Raw genomic sequence first — 19,872 nt, forward strand, 5'->3', positions numbered from 1 at the left:
TTTATAATAATCCAGTCCAGCTTCATTTTTTCCAATTGTATGGAGGTATAACTGGCAAATAAATTGTAAGATATTTAAAGTGTACAATGTGATGATTTGATGTACATAGACATTATGAAAGGATTCCCCCATGTTGAGTTAATTACACATCCATCACCTTACATATTTACCTTTTGGTTTTAATTTGTTTTCAGGTATTTTTTTTCTTCTTTTTGGTAAGAACATTTATGTCCTACACTCTTAGCAATCTCACTTATGCAATACAATGTTATCAACTGTAGTACCCTTCTTATACATTAACTCCTCAGACCTTCTTCATCTTGTAACTGAAAGTTTATACCCTTTTACAAACCTCTCCCTGTTTCCCCCACCCGCAACCCTAGGCAACCACTTTTATACTCTCTGTATCTATGAGTTTGACTTTTTTTTTAGATTCCATGTATAACTGATACCCTGTGGTATTTGTGTTTCTCTGTCTGGCTTATTTCACTTAGTATAGCTTCATTTTTGATGAACAGTCTTTTGCCACTAGGTTCAAAGTCTTAGTTTATTGCATGACTTAGTATGTTCTTCCTTGGATAGAACTTATGATTTCTAGGAGTCTCCTCTGGAACTAGAAAGCTTTTGGATGGTGCTTTGCTACCTACTGCAAGACTTCCCGAATATTTACAGTTTGAGTATTCCCTGAATTCCTTCTTGCCCTTCCTTGATAGAGATTCCTCACTACCTTGTACTGCATTTATTTAACGTCAACTTTTTGCTTAATTGCCATACTCTAGTTCAAACTAGAGTTCTTAGCACATGCACTATCAAGATCATATGCATATATATATGTGTAAATACATACACACAATTACACTTTGAACTACTAGACAAAACAGAGTTCTGAGCATATGCTCTCAGGAATATCCTGCACCACTTTTCATCCCCTAAGAGCAGAATTTTCCCACCCTGCCAGGAAAGTCTTGCTATGGGTCCCTGGCTCTCCCCACACTGACCTTTCCAAGGATACAATTAGAATATGGTTTTGAAGAGCTTCAGTTTTGTAGCTAAACTTACAAACCATGGCAGGAATTCCTATCTCCTTTCTTAAAAAATGTGAATTTGATAGCATTTAGTCTTCCTTTTAGAATATATGGAAACTTAGCACAATTTTTGCTTTAGTTTAAATGGTAACTATTCTTATTATCACTAATTTTTTAATACTACATTTACCAATTTAAAAACCTCCTTGTATAAAGTGTTCTCCAAAAGAAGCCCTAAATAAGCATTGCAGGTTAATTTAATATAGCTATCCATGAAATCTATCCTGCCATTTCTGTATGTATGTATTGTGTGAATAAATATAAATATATGTATTAATAATATCATCCAATAAATTATAAATCACACCAAGAGTATGTGCATTGCACATGAAGTTTCTCAAAAGGGCTCCATTATAAAGTGCATCAATTTTCATAATATAACAGTAATACGGGTAATTCATAAAGATTATAATTGAAACCTTGGGAGTATCACCTTAGGAGAGTAAGAGAAAAAGAAAACTGATGCTATGGCCTTGAGGAACATCGGCCATTAAAGGAATTTTTTTTAAATAAACGTTTCTCAACCTTTTAATAAAAACTATTCTTGTATATATTCCTTATGTAATTAATTTTCTTATCGTATAACAAATATGCACAAACGTAGAGTTACATATGCTTTATTTGAGCTTATAGTTCACGTTGCAGCTTATAGTTCATTAGTTTTAATTTTTTGAATAACAAAAAAATTTACAAAGAAAACACAAATCAAAAACCATGATTTTCTTAATAACATCCTCAGCTGAACATAAAAGATAATATTGTGCTAAAACCAAATTATAAACGTTTATTTAAATGTATAAATGTGTCTTGTACTTATTGTCTTTCACTTAGCTGATTTTTCTTATTTTGAGCATGTCGAGGCGTTATTGATGTTGTTGCCTTTGTGATTGTTTTGTTTGGTTATCCTGATAACAATGATATTAAGAGGCAATCTTCCATTATTTTTAGCAGGACAATAAAACATGTACCCAAGACACAACAGCGGGAAGAATCAAAGCCCCTGCCATCTGGCTGTCAGCAGTGTGGGTTTCCTGTGTGGTCAGCTGTGAGGTGAAAACAGAGGTAAAGTCATTCAGTTCATACAGTGCTTACACAAGACGAGGAAATAGTGATCCTAGCTGCATGTTTGGGAATGACTTTTTCAAAAATTATTTTATTGAGGTCATGTTGGTTTATAACATCGTGTAAACTTCAGGTGTACATTGTTGTATTTCAGCTTCTGTATAGACTGCATCATGTTCACCGCCAATAGTCTAGTTTTTATCCATCACCGTACATACCCATACATGCCCCTTCACCCTTTTGCCCTCCTCCCACCTCCTTCCCTTCTCGCAACTACCAATCTGCTCTCCTTATCCACGTTTGTTTGTTTATCTCCCACATGTGATTGAAATCATGCGGTATTTGTCTTTTTCTGTCTCGTATATTTCGCTTAACATACTACCCTCAAGCTCCATTCATGTTGTCACAAATGGCACAATTTTGTCTTTTTATGGCTGAGTAGTATTCCATTGTATATATATGTGTGTGTGTGCTATACTTGTATAGCACACCTTCTTTATCTGTTCATCTGTTTATGGGCACTTGGGTTGCTTACAAGTCTTGACTGTTGTGAATAATGCTGCAATGAGCATAGGGGTGCATATATCTTTTTGAATTAGTGTTTTCGTGTTCTTTGGATAGATATCCAGAAGTGGAATAGCTTGATCATATAGTAGTATTATTTTTAATTTTTTGAGAAATCTCCATACTGTTTTCCACAATGTCTGCACCAATTTACATTCTCACCAAGAGTGCACAAGTGTTCCCTTTCTCCACATCCTTGACAACTCTTGTTATTTCTTGTCTTTTTAATAATAGCCATTCTGATGGGTGTGAGATGATATCTCATTATAGTTTTTATGTGCTTTTACTTAATATAATTTGCAAATATTTTCTCCCAGTTGGTGGGTTGTCTTTTCATTTTGTTGATGGTTTCTTTGCTGTGCTGTGAAAAAAATTTCCAAATTTTTTTAGTTTAATGTAGTCCCATTTGTTTATTTTTGCTTTTGTTTCCCTGCCTGAGAAGATATAGTTAAAAAAGTACTGCTAAGACCGATGTCAAAGAGCATACTGCGTACATTTTATTCTAGAATTTTTATGGTTTCAGGTCTTACATTCAAGTCTTTAAACCACTTTGAGTTAATTTTTGTGTATTGTGTAAGAGAATGGTCTACTTTCATTCTTTTGCAGATGGGTGTCCAGTTTTCCCAACACCAGTTGTTGAAAAGACTTTCCTTTCTCCATTGTGTGTTCTTCACTTCTTTGTTGAAGATTAGCTGTCCATAGATATGTGGCTTTAATTCCGGGCTCTCTATTCTCTTTTCTTGATCTGTGTGTCTGTTTTTGTACAGGTACCATGATGTTTTGATTACTATAGCTTTGTACTATATTTTGAATTCAGGGATTGTGATACCTCCAGCTTTGTTCTTTTTTCCTCAGGATTGCTTTGGCTATTTGGGGTCCTCTGTGTTCCATATAAATTTTAGGATTCTTTGTTCTCTTTCTGTCACTAGGATTCTGATTGGGATTGCATTGAATCTGTAGATTGCTTTAGGTAGTATGGACATTTTAACTACGTTAATTCTTCCAATCCATGAACACAGAATATCTTTCCATTTCTTTATGTCTTTCAATTTCTTCCAATAATGTCTTATGGTTTTCAGTGTTTAAGTGTTTCACCTCCTTGGTGTAATTTATTTTTAGGGATTTTATTCTTTTTGTTGCAGTTGTATATGGGACTGTGTTCTTGACTTCTCTTTCTGCTAGTTTGTTATTAGTGTATAGAAATGCTGATGCTGATGCAACAGCACTGCTGCTATGGCACTAATTAGTTTTGATTTTAAAATCTATTTGGGTAGAAGGCCAGCCCTGGTGGCCTAATCGTTAAGTGTGGTGGACTTTGAGTGCTCCGCTTCAGCAGCCTGGGTTCAGTTCCTGGGCATGGACCCACACCACTCATCTGTCAGTGACCATGCTGTAGTGGCAGTTCATGTACAAAAAAAAGAGGGGGAGGTTTGGCAGCGGATGTTAGCTCAGGGTGAATCTTCCTAGGCAAAAACAAGAAAAAAGAAAAAAATCTTTTTGGGTAGGAATTGTGCCTAAGGGATGTGAATATGATAAAAAAGAATTTTTTTAATTAAAATATACTGTAAACAAAGCTCAAGCATTGATGTCTGTTGTAAACTTCTGGAACCATATGAAATCAATATTATTCACAACACTTCATATTTCTACATTTAAATTTTACAGAAGGTCTATATGAGCCAAAACTTTTTTACACTGGCTTTAAAAATTATCTTCTTTTGTAATAAGCTTTCTGCCTCTTAGGAATGAAAAACACAAGAAACAATAGATATTTCTTTATTAATAATCAGTGTGGAGTTTATAAAAGCCACAATATTTTTTCAAATATTACATTTAGAATGGGAAAATGTAGCATTTTCTCTCCCCTCCACCATTCTTTCTCTCTTTCAAACAAAAGTTCAATTGAACGTAGAAGAGAAGTTAGTTTAGTCAAAATTCAGTGAATTTATTTCCTCCCTTTTGGATCTCTTTTTTATAATGGTAGATGCCAGATTTACCTTCATATGTAATAATAGTTTAGGTGATGGCCAATAATTACAATGAATAAGACCAAATTAATATCATTGCACAATTAGCATTAGGCTAGCAGGGTTATCTTTGGATATTAGGGATGATGTAAGCAGAGAAAGAGAGAGAGATGCCATATTTATATGTTATAAGTGAAATATTGAAAGAATCCAACCCAGAACAAAGGCAATGCAAGTTCTTAACACTTAGGGTCTAAGTTTCAATATAAAGAAATTGTGAAGACTGTAATTACTAACTTTGGCACAGCTAGGTAGAGATGTTATTCTTTCACATGTTCCAGAAAAATTTTAATTGATTCTGTCAAGACTGAAAGATTCACCTTTAAATTATTACTTCAAATCAGAGGTGCCATTCCCTACTGAGTAGTGTGTTGACTGAGGGTTGTAGGGGAAAGCCACTTAAGATGATAAAAAGTTTTAAGTGTTTTCTCTCTGACAAACAGAAAATATATATTGAAGGAAGGAAATTTAAAATACCTACTATCTTAAAGTTCACATATTTCAAGATGTGGTATGTTTAAGAATGCATAGCTCTCTAATAGTTTTACATGCTGAATTATGTGCATCATATTTTTTATGAAATTTAGTTTACTCATACTAAAGAACAAAGTCCTAACTCTGTATCGTTATAAGACAAATGTTATAAGCAAAAATAGAAAATGCCATTTTTGTTGTAGTAAGAACATTTAACATGAGATTAACCCTTTTAATACATTTTTAAGTGTATAGGACAATATTGTTAACTGTTGTACTGTAGTACAATAATGTTGTACAGCAGGTCTCTAGAACTTAATCATCTTGCATAACTGAAATTTTATACCCATTAATTAGCAACACCCCCTGCCCTCAGCCCCTGGCACTGCCATTCTACTCTATGCTTCTACGAATTTGGCTATTTTTGATATCTTATATGGGTGGAATCGAACAGTATTTGTACTCCTCTGCTTGGCTTATTTCACTTAATATAATGTCCTACCAGTTCATTCACATTGTTGCATATTGTAGGATTTCCTTCTTTTTTAAGGCTCAATAGTATGCCATTGTATGTATATGTCACATTTTCTTTATCCATTCATCCATCGATGAACATGTAGGTTGTTTCTACATCTTGGCTATCATAAGCAATGCTGCAATGAACATGGGAATGCTGATATCTCTTTGAGATCCTAATTTCTGTTGTTTTAGGTGAATATCCAGAAGTGGGATTGCTGAATAATATGGTAGTTCTACTTTTAATTTTTTAAGGAACCTCTATACTGTTTTCCATAATGGCTATACCAATTTACATTTCCATCAGTGGTATGCAAGGGTTCCACTTTCTCCATATTCTTATCAACGCTTTTTTTATCATTTTGGTTTTTTTTTGTTTGTTTATTTTGTTTTTGATAATTGCCATCCTAACAGGAGTGAGGTGATATCTCATTGTGGTTTTGATTTGTACTTCCCCATGGTTAGTGATGTTAATCTTTTCATATACCTATTGGCCATTTGTATGTCTTCTTTGGAGAAGTGTTCATTGAAGTCCTTTGTCTATGTTTTAACCCATTTTTTCTTATTATTTGTTATTGAGCTGTAGAAGTTCCTTATATATTTTGCAAATTAACTTCTGATCAGATATATGATAGAACCTAAGGTACTAAAAGGCTAGTTATCTGACAGTGACAACAAAATAAGTTTTATGGAAAATAAGAGTTTAATTTACCATTATTTTAAACAGAATAATGTAAGAGAAAAATATTTTATGTTATCCAGTTCAGTAAAAAGAAAAGTCAAGGAGGTCCCCAGTGTAAATTCCATCACTAATCACTCCCAACCTGGATGACGTAGATGCTTGCTTTTTCTCTTTCCACATGCAACAAGCACCACGTAGTCTGTCTTTTACCAAAGGTGAGGAGGGGAGCTCTTAAATATTTCTCTTCATCTTTATTTTTAATTTTGCATCATTTCTCTACTTCACTAACATTTTCTGTTATACCAATATCTTACTTTGTCCTGCTAAGTGTCCCTTCTGTCTTCTTTTCCTCTTCCACAGAACTACCAAAGTTTTCTTGTTAAAAATGGAGTTCATCATGCTATGTTCCTGTTTCATAACCTCACTCATTTACTGTTTTTAAAGATAAAACATAAACCCTCCACTATAAGATAAAAGATCTTTCACAAATGTCCCAATCTTCCCCTTTTTTGTGTTGTTAAATTAACACGTGTGAGGTAGAGCTGGAGTGTGGGATGGTGAGACAAGGTTCGACAAAAGACCACAAGGGAATTGAAATAGAGAGGTTGATTATTCTCAGGCCCTGGAGGAAATACAAGACATGCTTCAAGAGGCCACAAGGGGAGGTCCAGGCAGGCTGCAGGCAGAGAGAGAACCGCAGGAGCTGGGGCACATTCCTTTATTAGGGTCTGTAGGTGAAGTTCTTCAGGATTCCCAGGCTAAGGCCAGATGGGTCAATTCAAACAAGGAAAAGTCAGGTTTTGGTGAGCTCTGCAGGGGTCTTATCTAAGAGGTGCACGAGGAGAATGCCCTGGCATGTGAGGGAGACTGTTGATAACAAGAGCCACTGGTGAGGTCACGTAAGGAACTTATATTTACATGTGACTCTGAGGGCTGTTATCTAGGACATGCACTTTGTTGAGGGGCTAATGTCAGTTTAAGGCCCCCAGCAGGCCACTTGGCCAAACAAAATGGATGCCAAGGTAGCAATACCATGAAGTTCCTTGGCTAAACTCTTGGCACTATGATACTTACCAACATTAGATTTCTACTACACTTTGGCTAACCTATGAGCCAGATGTTATCATCTGTTCATATTTCTTTGTACCTTTTCTTCCCCATTTAATGTTCTTGGCAGTTAGGACATTTGGATTCAATGAAAACTAGCTCTTATCTTCCCTCTTGTCAGGCCTTCCCTCACTCTCTTAAACAGAAATAAAAGCTATTTATTATAGCACCCAGTATATTAGATTGTATTGCCATTACTCATTTATCCATCTATGTTCTCCATTAGACTGTGAAGTTCTTAAAGATGAAATTTTTTTTGTCATTATGGTATTTCCAGATCTAGCACAATTCTTTGAACATATTAGGTGTTTAATCAATATCTATTAAATTTTCAAAGTTTGTTAACAGTTTAGGAATTTAACCTCAGATAAATATTTACCTTTTTATTAGTAATTTATTAAAGATAGTGATCGTTAAGTTCATCAAAATATGAATGAAAATAGAACATGCTTCATTTTATCTGAGAATTTCATCCTGCAATTACTTTTCCAATATTATAATGTTTCACAAACAAGTCAGTGTTTACCATGGGCTTTATCAAGTATTATTTTGTATATTTTTATTAAAGATTTTAGATACTTAACTTTAATGTGAAGCTCTATAGTTTTAGTTTGTGATTATGAACATTCCTTCCTAAAAAGGAAAAAACAACTCCTTGATATTATAATAACTTCTAATATGATAATTTCAAAAATATTAATATATTACTTCAGATAGAACAAAAAATGTATGCATCTTTCAGTTCACTTAATAATCACATTTCTCAATTTATCTATAGCCGCATACCAGTTGTTGCTAAAAAGAAGGCAGATCAACTATTTTCAGTTAGTTGACTTTGAATAATTTGGTGTTAAATCTGAAGTGAATTTGGGAAGGTGCGAGATGAAATGGGATGGCCATCTGCACCATATGGTCTTGGAAGGCTTGCTAATGCTCAAGTACTAAGGAAGAAGTCCAGAAAGTTTTGTCTCTTACTCGAAGAATTCTATCAGCCACTACTGCAAAAGATTCAACTGTGAAAAGTGTGAGTATGTTAAGTAATAGGACAAACCAGTCCCAAGACATCTTAGAAAAACTTAACACCTAAGGCTAGAGGAATGATTATCTGTTTATGGCAAGTAAGAGAAAAGAAAAGGACAAGATGCCATAATAATAAGAAGGTGTCAAGCTAAGATAAGCAAAGTAAGCCACACATATCATATCGTAGACAGGGACCATAGAAATGAATTAATATCAAAATCGCTGGGACAGTTGCTATTTAAACAAAGGAAGAAAAAAAGTAAAAACATTTGATTCAAAGCTTGTCCCAAGTGTAATTTTGTGAAGACTAGCAATCTGTTTTAGTCAAAGGTAGCATAAATAGCAAAAATTTTCATTCCGCTGAGAACAAAGAGCATTGTTGCTTCTGTCCAAGAGAATCTTTCTTTATCCAGCTATTGTGTTGGCAATTAGGATGTAAAAATTCTAATAGATTATTGTTTTGGGTTTTTTTTTTTTTTGCCTTTCGTGATTTTAGATTTGTTTCTTTGTTCCTTTTATGGAGTTTGGGTCACTGCATGAAGAGATATCATACTTAATGATTCCTTAATTCTTTTGGCAGGGATTTATTTACAGAATAGAGCTTATTGCTGTTAACTTCCTCTCTACTGGGGAGCGAAATATATAAATGGCTTAGATATAATACAGAGAAAAGAAAATACGCATTTGTTGACTGTAGCCCAATAATTTAAGAGGCACTGTGTCAGAAACTACTCTAGCACAAGCAAATCCCACCAGTGTATGGCCTAAAAATCAAATATCATTATATAATGAACAATGTGAACTGATTCACACAGGTTTCTCTTACTCATATCTGCCCCCCACACACACACATCTACCTAAATATCTATGGCTTTTTATTGATAAAGGTCATTTTCCATCATCAGAATTAAAAGACATATCAGACCTAAAAACAAAATAAATAATCTGAAATTGGTGTAATTGACAGTTGAACCTTAAGCCCAGTCTTCAAAATTTGACTTTCTCTGTGGGGAAGTAAGATGTAGCTAGGTGTTCCGATGGGGGGAAATTTAAAATTTTATTTCATTTATTAATTTTAAAATGCTCTGCTTCTGGATTGTCACCAGCTTTTAACTACAACTTGCGTGTAGAGTTCTAGACATTCAGTTAGCTTTTTTGGAGTAGAACCCATTACGGGCCCCTGTAAGTCATGTAAATATAAGACAAGTAATGCTCATTGTTTTATAAGAGGAGAAAGGTGTCGCAGATTGTTTTATACACCCTTTCAAAAACAATCTCTCCCAAAACTCTTTTCCATGCAAAGTTACTTGTGGGTTCATCAGTAGAGGAGTAAAGAGCTTCCTAGAAGAAAAAGAGATTGACCAGTTCTCTTTTGGGATTCAGTATTATTAGAACATTTCAAATGGATGGAGGTCATGCTGACTGAGGAATTTAGGCAATAAGAGACAAGTTGTAAAATTTACAGAACAATTATTTAAGTACCCAAACATATTTGAACCTTATATGGGTGGGTTAGTTTACATGAGGAAATGAATTTAAGTGAATTACTGGAGCTGTGCTCTTTTACTTTGTTTTTACGTTTTGGGGTCAAAACTATAGGAACTGACTTTTATTACAATAAACATTAAAGGCATATGTCATTCAAACTAGGCTTATGGTATTAATGAAATTAGCTGACATTACTATGCATAAAAAATGGTGTTAAACACACCCACACACACACAGACACTCACTCACACAGTAATACGATCTCCACTTCGCTAAATTTGGTATAAGTCCATATAATCTACCTTAATATGTAAGATTATATGAAAGTCAGAAATAAAACACTCTATATAAACAATGAACCCAAATAGTTGTATGATAATTCAAACTATGATTCTGTTGCTACCATTTTCATCATATCTACTTTTTTTCATGAAGATCCTCTTTATATCTCAAAGTATCTGTGTCTTCCAGCAATGAAATCATCTGTAATAGTCTTCTCTGAAAATACCTGAAATCACTACAACATATTTCTATTTATCCTAATCAAGTTCCACTAATTTATGAAGACTAGCAATCTGTTTTATTCAAATGTAGCATCTATAAAAGGATGTAGAAAGAAACAATGCAGTTGATTCTGACTTTCAGTGTATCCATTGAAGAATTTTACTTACGTGACCATTAGCTCATAAACTTGTAGATAATTTCAAATAAATAGATTCACAAATACTATTTATGAGAATTATCATCTCATATCCTCTTACTGTATTGGAATAATTGCATTAATTTAGATTTTGAGATATTTGTTCTGAACTTAATTATCTTTGGAATTTATCTGTGCTAAACACGTGCTAACAGATTGCGGGAAAGACAATCATTATTGGTAAATGATTTCATTGGGTTTATTTAAAAAATCAGCTAGGTTAGATATATAAAAATATGATCCTAAAATATTTCATAGCTTTTGTAATTACTGGTAGATTGTTATCAACAGAAGAAAATAAAGACTAAAATTGACATTTCTGTACAACTACCCTTCATCAATTTTTTTCCCTCAGACATAAAACAAAACTTTTTTCCTCTGTTACTATTCCTTCTCTAAAAATGATGTGCAAAGTAGAAATGTCTCGTAAAATATGTACTCAAATTTTTTTCCTGAGAAAACTTATAAGAAGAGCGAAGTTATACATTTTGGGTTTTTAAATTATTATACTATTGAGATTATGGGTCTTTAAACATACACACGTAGAGTTTATTCATTTTATTTCACTGAAGACTTGACTACAAAACAGTTATAAAGTTTGTTTTATTCTACAGGAAACTGATTTGTATTGTTTGATTTATTTAATAGTATGACGATGCACCTTAAGAAAAATGGGTCCAGGCCTATGTGTTTTTTTTTTTGAGGAAGATTAGCCCTGAGCTAACATCTACCACCAATCCTCTTTTTGCTGAGGAAGATTGGCCCTGAGCTAACATCCCTGCCCATCTTCCACTGCTTTATATGAGGGATGCCTGTCACAGCATGACTTGATATGCAATGCGTAGGTCCACACTCTGGATCTGAACTGGCGAGCCCTGGGCTGCTGAAGCAGAATGTGCGAACTTAACTGCTGCACCACCAGGCCGGCCCTGACATTTTTTTATTAATAAGATCTCTCAAGTCTTATTTCCACTTTTTCTACTGCACTATCATTTTGTACCAGGCTCTCATCTCCCACGTCACACACTAGTCTTTGCAGTGGGTTTTCTTGTCTTCAGGCAGCGTTCACTTTGACAGTACAATGATCCTCTTAAATTCTGCTGTCTCAAATCCTTCCTATACTGAAGTTCTTTGGTTATTCTCCAGCAGGTGCAGGCACGCTTCTCTCGATATGCTTCTACTTCAGCCATGTCCTCAGTTGCTAAGGCAGTGCTAAAGACATTTGTCTTTGGTTAAAGACAATGCTAATTTTTTAAAAATTTCCAATCTATGGCAGACAAATAACTTCATAAAACATAATAAAAAGGAATTACTAGAAAATAAATGAGAGAAACTCATATACTGTCACTTTTTATTATCTTCACATTCTACAGATAAGAATGGCTCCAACAAATTTCTATAAAAATGTGTTGAAAAGCTCTCAATGTCTGTACTTACTTTGTGACAGAGCAGCAGCTAACAGTTCTCAGACTGGCTCTGACCAGTGGACAACATTTCGAGTAGCAATGCACTGGAAGACGTGAAAGCCCTAGGCACATCTCCTTGAATAATGAATGTTAACGAAAAATTTTTTGGAAAACTGTTACTAATTTTTGTACTTGAAAAGAACAAAATGTTTATAGTTTTAGAAGAATTTGGAAGTTTTTAAGTAAATGTTTATCGTTTTTCTCTGTATGTGTATAATAGACCAGAAAGGTAGATCCTTTTGTATTTAGTGAGCAGATAGAAATGTTTTACTCTTATTTATCAAGAAACTTAATGTCAGATACAGTGGAGTGAGTTATAGTGTGCTAGGACCAAGGTCAGGGTACAGCTTGATAGATGTAAGTAAAAACTGGTCAACTACAGAAGCAGAACAGTTAGCCATGGTGTGCCAGAAAAATGCAAACAATTAGAATCATGCAACCATGGAAACCTACTGATCAAATTTTGTATGTAGTCTCAGCGTAGGGAATATAGGCAAAATCTGTGGGTTCTAAAATTATGCTGATCTGAATACGGTTGAATTTTCACCATGCTCATCTTCAAGTTATTTGCCTATCCAAAGTCAAAAGATTTCTAGGATCTGCACAGCAGCGTTTTATAATGAAGTGAAGCACTCTTATGATCCTGGCAGATAAAACTGGCAGAGAAGACAGAGCTTTCTCCCTCATTACCTGTTAAAATATCAGGAGAAGTGCATTAGAGTTTAGGTGTAAGGAAATTAGCAGAGTTCCGCTTTCAGAGATCTCTGACTACTGGGATCGTTGTGGGAATCAGTCCCTTTTTGTTCATTCACGGTGAATTGAGGTATACTCTGATTTCCAAAAACAAAAGAAATTTTTTATGGAGGCTGATTCTTACCTACATCTGAAAGTGTAAGGAGTGCAGAAAGGAGCCCTTCTCTATGTGTGCTAACAGAAAAACCATCAGCAGAGGTTCCATAGTAAGCTTGCCTCTGCATGCCAGGTCCACAGAAGTAGAGACTTTCTAGCTTCTTCCCACTTGTGGGTTCCTACCTTTGAACATAATTCCAACAACCAGATCTGAATCCAAGTTAGCTAACTGCAGTTTGAATGCAACAAAATTAATTTTTTATTATAACAACAACATCAATGACAACAACTCCACACTCTTCTGAGGCATATAACAGAGTACAGAGTCTCTACGATATAACACTCGCAATGGCCAGGATTCAATCCAAAATAAGTCTCCATATGGAAAATGTGTTTAATTCTCCAAAGCAAAGATGACACAGATGTTGGAGTTATCAGACAATAATTTAAAGCAACAATTATAAACACTGTAAAAGATGTATAATAAAACATGAGCACAGTGGAAAAAAGCTAGAACATTTTTGTAGGATATTTAAAATATGAACAAGAAAACTAAGTGGAAAACTCTTAAATTGAATGATATAATATCTGAAATTAAAAACTGGTTAGATGTGCTAAAGAGTAGAATGGAGAAGACAGAAGAAAGTGTAAATTAACGTGGAGATAGATCAACTGAAATTGTCCTTATTTGAAAAACAGAGGGAAAAAAATTGTGAAAACACATGAACAACTTCAGGGGACTGTGGAACAATATAAAAAATCCTAACATGCTTGTAATAAGAGTCTCAGGAGAGGAGTGAGAGAATGGAGCAGGAAAGGAATTTTAAGAAATAATGACAGAATTTTCTTGAGTTTGTTGAAAGAAATAAACTTAGATTTTCAATAAGCTCAGTGAGGTCAAAGCAGGATATACATGAAACCACACCTAGGCTTATCATAGTACAATTAATGAAATCCAAAGATAAAGAGAAAATCCTGAAAACAGTGAAAGAATGAAGACACATTAGATAGAGGGGACAGCGACTTGGTTGACCACTGGCTCCTCATCAGAGACTATGGAGGCTATAAAATTGTGCAGCAGCTGTAGCATGCTGAAAGGAAACAAAACAAACAAAAACTGTCCACCAAGAATTCTGCATCCAACTGAAATATACTTCAAGAATGAAAAAGAAAAAAATCACTTCTCGTGGAAGGAATACAAGAAATGTTTCACCAGCAAACTGGCGCTAGAAGAAATATTAAGGGATGTTCTTGAGGCTACACAGCAATGACAGCATATGGAAATGTGGTTCTTCAACAAGAGATGAAAAACAAAGAAAATGGTAGTGGTATTACTTTACAGAAATAATCTTTGTGGTTGACATGGTGACATGCCACCCTGCAGAAGCACTGTAGCCTTCAGCTTTCAGTTGACAGCATCTTCTGGGGCACCTCAGACACATTATTTACATGTAATGATTGCTGGAGGTGGAGGTATAAAGGCCTAGCCATTTGTTAATGTGAAAGAAAGCTGATGGGTCATTTCAGCTTCAGAGCTCCTGATAGGGAGAGCTGGTGCTGTGGGGCCTGTCCTGTGGGTAGATGTCTCTTTCTATACCATACTGTCTTCTCACCTTTCTACAGGTGTTGTCCAAAGAACAGTACCTAACAAATGTCAAGCCTACTAAAATAATAGCAAAAATAACAGAAAAGATGACCTTTAAAGTACAAATCACTGAGAAGCATCAAAGGACACTGGGTCTCAATAAAGTACATAATTTATGAAGAAAACACAATAATTATAAAATTGTAGGTATCAAATAACAAAGCAATTAAAGACTAAAGTAAAGGTTTAGAATTAAAGTAAAGGTTAGAATTGCAAGGAAATCTTGATAAAAATTTCAATTTTATTAGTAGATTTCTGCAAGCCTCATTTATAGTTAGGCAGATATATCAGAAAAGATATGTCTAGAGAAATTAAAAATTGAGTTATATATATGAGAATTATACACACATATACAAATATATATGCACTCTGTTTATTATACATGCTTATGTATGCTCAACTGGGAACATGAATTAATGAAAAAAATAGAAGGTTTCATACTTAAGCTTACAATCAAGGAAGATTCAAAATAATCTAAACTAATGGTGAGCTGTTACTGAATGACATTTCCCCTGAAGCTCTTCACATTGAATTTGACTTTCAAAAAATGCTAGAAACTAAAATTAAGAGCAATCGATCCAACACAAAATGAAGCTTGTATTTAATTTATTTAAATATGTCTTTGTTATCAATTGAATGCAAATGAGCCTAAACTGACAGTCTGCCAGAGCTAGGCCCTTGTGCCTTCAACATCATCCAGTCCTGGTATCACATTTCCTTTAGTAATAACAGATTAAATGTGTTGCTTCCTCCCACACTGCAAGAAGTCTCTTGCCTGGTGTGAGCATCATTTGGCATTAATTAAGCCTACCCACCTCACCAGAGATCTAGTGGTTCTGAAAAACCTTAGTTCACAGCTGTCGTGTGGAATAAGCTAAAAGTCAAAACTGCTGCCTCCATTTAAAAATATCGCTCACTTTAAACTTGTTCAGTTATAATCAGCAAATAATTGTCTGATTTTTATATAATGAAGATAAACTGGTGCATTGTAAAAAACTAACAATGGCTAACAGTTTCAAATGATTGATAAAATAAGGCGATCGAAAACTATGATGGACATGAGTCTCTTCTGAAAAAGTAAATAAAACCATTGAAATAACCTAAAAATAAAACTATTTCAAGAAGTGAACAGATGTTGTTGTTTACTTCTGTTTTTAATTTTTAACTTCTCTGAAGTTGAAGGACTGTGTCAACATGCTGGATTTTGGTACTCTGTAAGCTCTGAATATCATTATGATATGTGGCTATTCACTTATTTATCCAACCTGTAGCCACTATATTTGATGTACTGTGTAAAGTACTAGGAATACAAAGAATAGCAAGCTATTGTTCAGATTTAAAAGAGCCCACAATTCAGCTTGACCTGTTATTTTAAACCTGGCTGCTTTGTAGTCACCTGAGGGGGAGATTGTCTTTAAAATACGGATGCTCAGGTTTCAATTAGACCAATTAAATAACATTATCTGAAGATGGAGACTGAGAATGTTATGATCTAAAATACTCCTAGATGATTCTACTGGGAAACAAGATATGAGAAACATATGCATGGCAGCTCATAAAAAGGTACATAATTCAGAATAAAATTATGTTTCTCAAATATAAAATAAATTTTAACTTAGGCTATTTTCTAATAAAATCTTAGCCTAAATTTCATAAATTTCTAAAAATATCTAACTTTTGTCTAAAAATATTGATGCAAAACAATCAATAAACTCTAAGGCTACAGAACACATCACTTACGCATTTGACAGTAAAAAGACAAAACAGAACTAAAATTATGTAACTTTGGAGACAAGAGGTGTTAAATCTTTTAAGACCTGGTATTATTTGAGAAGATTAAAATATTGATGTATTCTAGAATTGTTAAAAATAAATATGCAAGGTAAAAATATTAAGGTAAACACTAAAAGAGGTTTTTAAAAATTCAAAGCATCCTAATTGATATCAAGAAATAAAATGGTATGCGTGAGGCAACCTTAATCAGTTTGTAATATGGTAATTGAAGGGAAGAAAAGAAGGATAAAAAAGAGGTAATTTAGATGGACGCAATATATAGCAATAAGTGCAAAATGTCAGTAACAATGCCATATGCAAACAAATTAAACAGACTAGACTAAAACAACAACAATAATGGTCAGTCTGGATGAAAATGCAAAAATAGACTACAGGCTTTGTGCAAGATAGGAGCCAAAAAGCTTAAATGCTAAATGCTTGAAAGTCAATTAGTGGGGGAAAAAACCCATAAAGTGTTAAGCAAAATAAAACTATGTTAATTTGATACAAAATAGATTTTAATACAAAAGCATCATGTGCAATTCACTATACAATGATGAAGAGTTCAAGTGCTCAGAAAGCAATAACAATTTTATACTCATCTGTGTGTAATAAGAGAGTCTCAATATATATAAAATGAAAATTGATGGAAGTTCAAAGGGAAACTGACAAATTTTTATCTTATGAGAGCTGTCAAGACAAATATCCCAATTTTGGATAATTAAGCTATAATATATTCAAATGCACAATTAACAACCACACATATAGGATACTGCACCAAACAATTACAGAATACACATTCTTCTCAAGAACACTGAAACATTTGCAAAAAATCACAATAAATAAAATCCTGAAACAAGTACTAACAAATTTCAAATAATTGCAACACAGAGGCAGCCTCCACTACACGCAATGTAATTATGCTAAAAAGTAAGCAAAAGCCAACTTAAAAAACTGTACATTTATAAATATAAAATCCAAAAATGAAATTTTAAAACCGATTGAGAAGGCAATGAAATTAAAAATGCTACATACGGAAACGAGTAATACTCCTAATGTGGTATTTTAAAGAATGGTTCTTTGAAGACAAGAAAAGCTGAAAATTAATGCTTTACACACACAGGTAAGAAGTTAGAAAAGGAATCACAGAATAAAAGCTAGAATGGGAAAATAATATTACAAGACATAAAGGATTAGCAAAGTTTCATTTTAAAAGAATAATATTAATAAACAACTTTGATAGTGATAAAGAGAAAAAGGTAGAATGCACATATAATATATTTACAATGTAATATGAGATTAAATATTAAAAAACTAAAATACAGTACTTTATATGAATAAATCAAAACAAGAATTTAAAAATTTCAGTAAAATTACTTATCAACTGAATTATGAAAAAGTGATGTCTGAGTAATCTTATTAACATTCAATTGATATTTTGTATTTGATAGTCTTCCTTCAACTTAAATCTCAAACCCTGATGAACAAATTGTGTTTAATCCGAGAAGGGAAGATTTATGTAACATTACAAGTTCTATAGATGTAATTCATTGAAATGACAAATTAAAGGAGAAAAACATCATACACATACCTCAATAGCACCAGAAAAAGACTGGAAAAAATTCACAACAAGTATATGAAACCATCACATACAAATTTGAATGAAGAGAGAACTTGGTTAACCCAAAGATTCACCAGGTTTTCCCAGATTTGCTTTTGTTTTGACAATTTTTAGATCTGTTAAGCAATTAATTGATATTGTTTACATCTTTACAGAATAATTCTAAAATTCACATTGATATTTTTCAATGGTTTTTATTGTGAAATATAACATATACACAGGATAGTGTATAAAACAGAAATATACAGCATAGTGAGTAATCACAAATAAGCGTGAAACCATCACCCATATCAATAAAGTTTAAATCACAACAGAAGCTCCCTCCTCCCAACATTCCCCTTCTGGATCCTCCTGTCCTTTGTGGAGTACAAAAATTGTTCTCACATTTATAGTAACCACTCTCTTACTTTTCTTTTCAGTTTTAGGGCTTGTGTATGCGTTTCATGAGCTCTCACTGGTGCTTTAGACAAAATCCAGATAGCCCAAGAACTCAAAGGAAGGTACTAATAGGTCTGGGACTCAGACCACCAAGGTGTCAATACTGGAGCCCTGAGAAGGCACAAGAAGGCAGGTTCTTGGAGCTTCGAAGAAACTACAAACTGGAATCAATTAGCACTACTAAACTAACTGTTACTGAACTGCTGGGGTCTGGTTGAGGGGGCTAGAAGCAAAGGGGAAGAAAAGTGTCATTCGTTTCTTCCTTGGCTTCCAGAGGACCTGTAACACCACTATTGGCACAACTAATTGGAAGCCAGCAAGTTTAGAGAGCCCTAGGCCCAAACCATGCTGCATAAAGGGAAGAATGGATTTATACTGGGAATAGCCTAAGAACCATCATTGCTCTATAGTTTCCCTGCTTTCACTTGTGCGCCTACAAACGATTCTGAACACAGTTGCCAGAAAGAGATTATCAAAATGGAAGTCAGGTTGTGTCACTATCCTTTGATGTCTCCCAAGGCCTTTCAGAATAAAAGACAATGTCTCTAAAATAAGAACAAAACTGCTTCCACAGACCTTATGATCTGACCTCCCATTAACTCTTCCTTGATTTCTCTCTCCAACAGCCATATTGGTCTCAGCACTATTTCTGGAATGAGTCAGGAATGCCCTCTCTTGGGACCTTTCTATTTGCTGTCCAACTGTGCTGTAATTCCCTTCACTCAGATATCCCCATGGCTTACCCCTTCGACTCATCCCTCTCTTTGCACAAACGTCTCCTGTCAATAGGCCTTCTCTGACCATCTTATTGAACTTGCCTACTCTCCCCTTCCTACTCTATCCTCTTTGCTTCTTTATTTTTCACCATTGTGACTATCACCTTCTCTTTCCCTTCTTATTTTTAAGTTTTCTTTCTCTATTCAGTAGAATATAAGCTCTACAGAGAAAGTATTTTCGTCTTTCTGTTAGCTGATGAATCCCTGGTGCTTGGAGCAGTGCTCGCTACCTAACAGGTATTTGATCTGACTCCGACCTTCGTTCTAACATTTATAGCAATTTGATCTCTGTATCTGAATTTTCTTCTCTGTACTATATCTTACATCATGGGGTTTTATGAGAAATAAAAGAAAAACAAATATGCAAAACATTTTACATATCGCCCAGCACATATTAGGTGCTCAGTTAATATCAGCTCTAATGCTGTTATGTTATTTATTTTACATGATTTATTATTTTTATATATTGTGTTAGAAATAATTAATAAAAGTAATGGTGAAGGGGCAATGAAAAAACACATTTTTAAAGGAGTATCAATTTTCAGATATTAGGGAAAATAATCTTGACACACTACAAGA

The 19,872-nt window shown here is 34.1% G+C and overlaps 1 long non-coding RNA gene across 1 annotated transcript in view; it reads left to right on the forward strand.

Annotated features, from left to right (window-relative positions):
• The window catches only part of LOC138920371 (uncharacterized), a 125,783-nt gene that overhangs the window by 38,257 nt on the left and 67,654 nt on the right, over nucleotides 1-19,872 (forward strand). Inside the window, exon 2 of the long non-coding RNA XR_011431447.1 lies at nucleotides 2,034-2,147. This is a non-coding gene — a long non-coding RNA (uncharacterized lncRNA). The remainder of the gene's footprint in view (nucleotides 1-2,033; nucleotides 2,148-19,872) is intronic.

This window comes from Equus caballus, chromosome 23 (assembly GCF_041296265.1).
Source record: "Equus caballus isolate H_3958 breed thoroughbred chromosome 23, TB-T2T, whole genome shotgun sequence".
In the NCBI taxonomy this organism is placed as follows: Eukaryota; Metazoa; Chordata; class Mammalia; order Perissodactyla; family Equidae; genus Equus; species Equus caballus.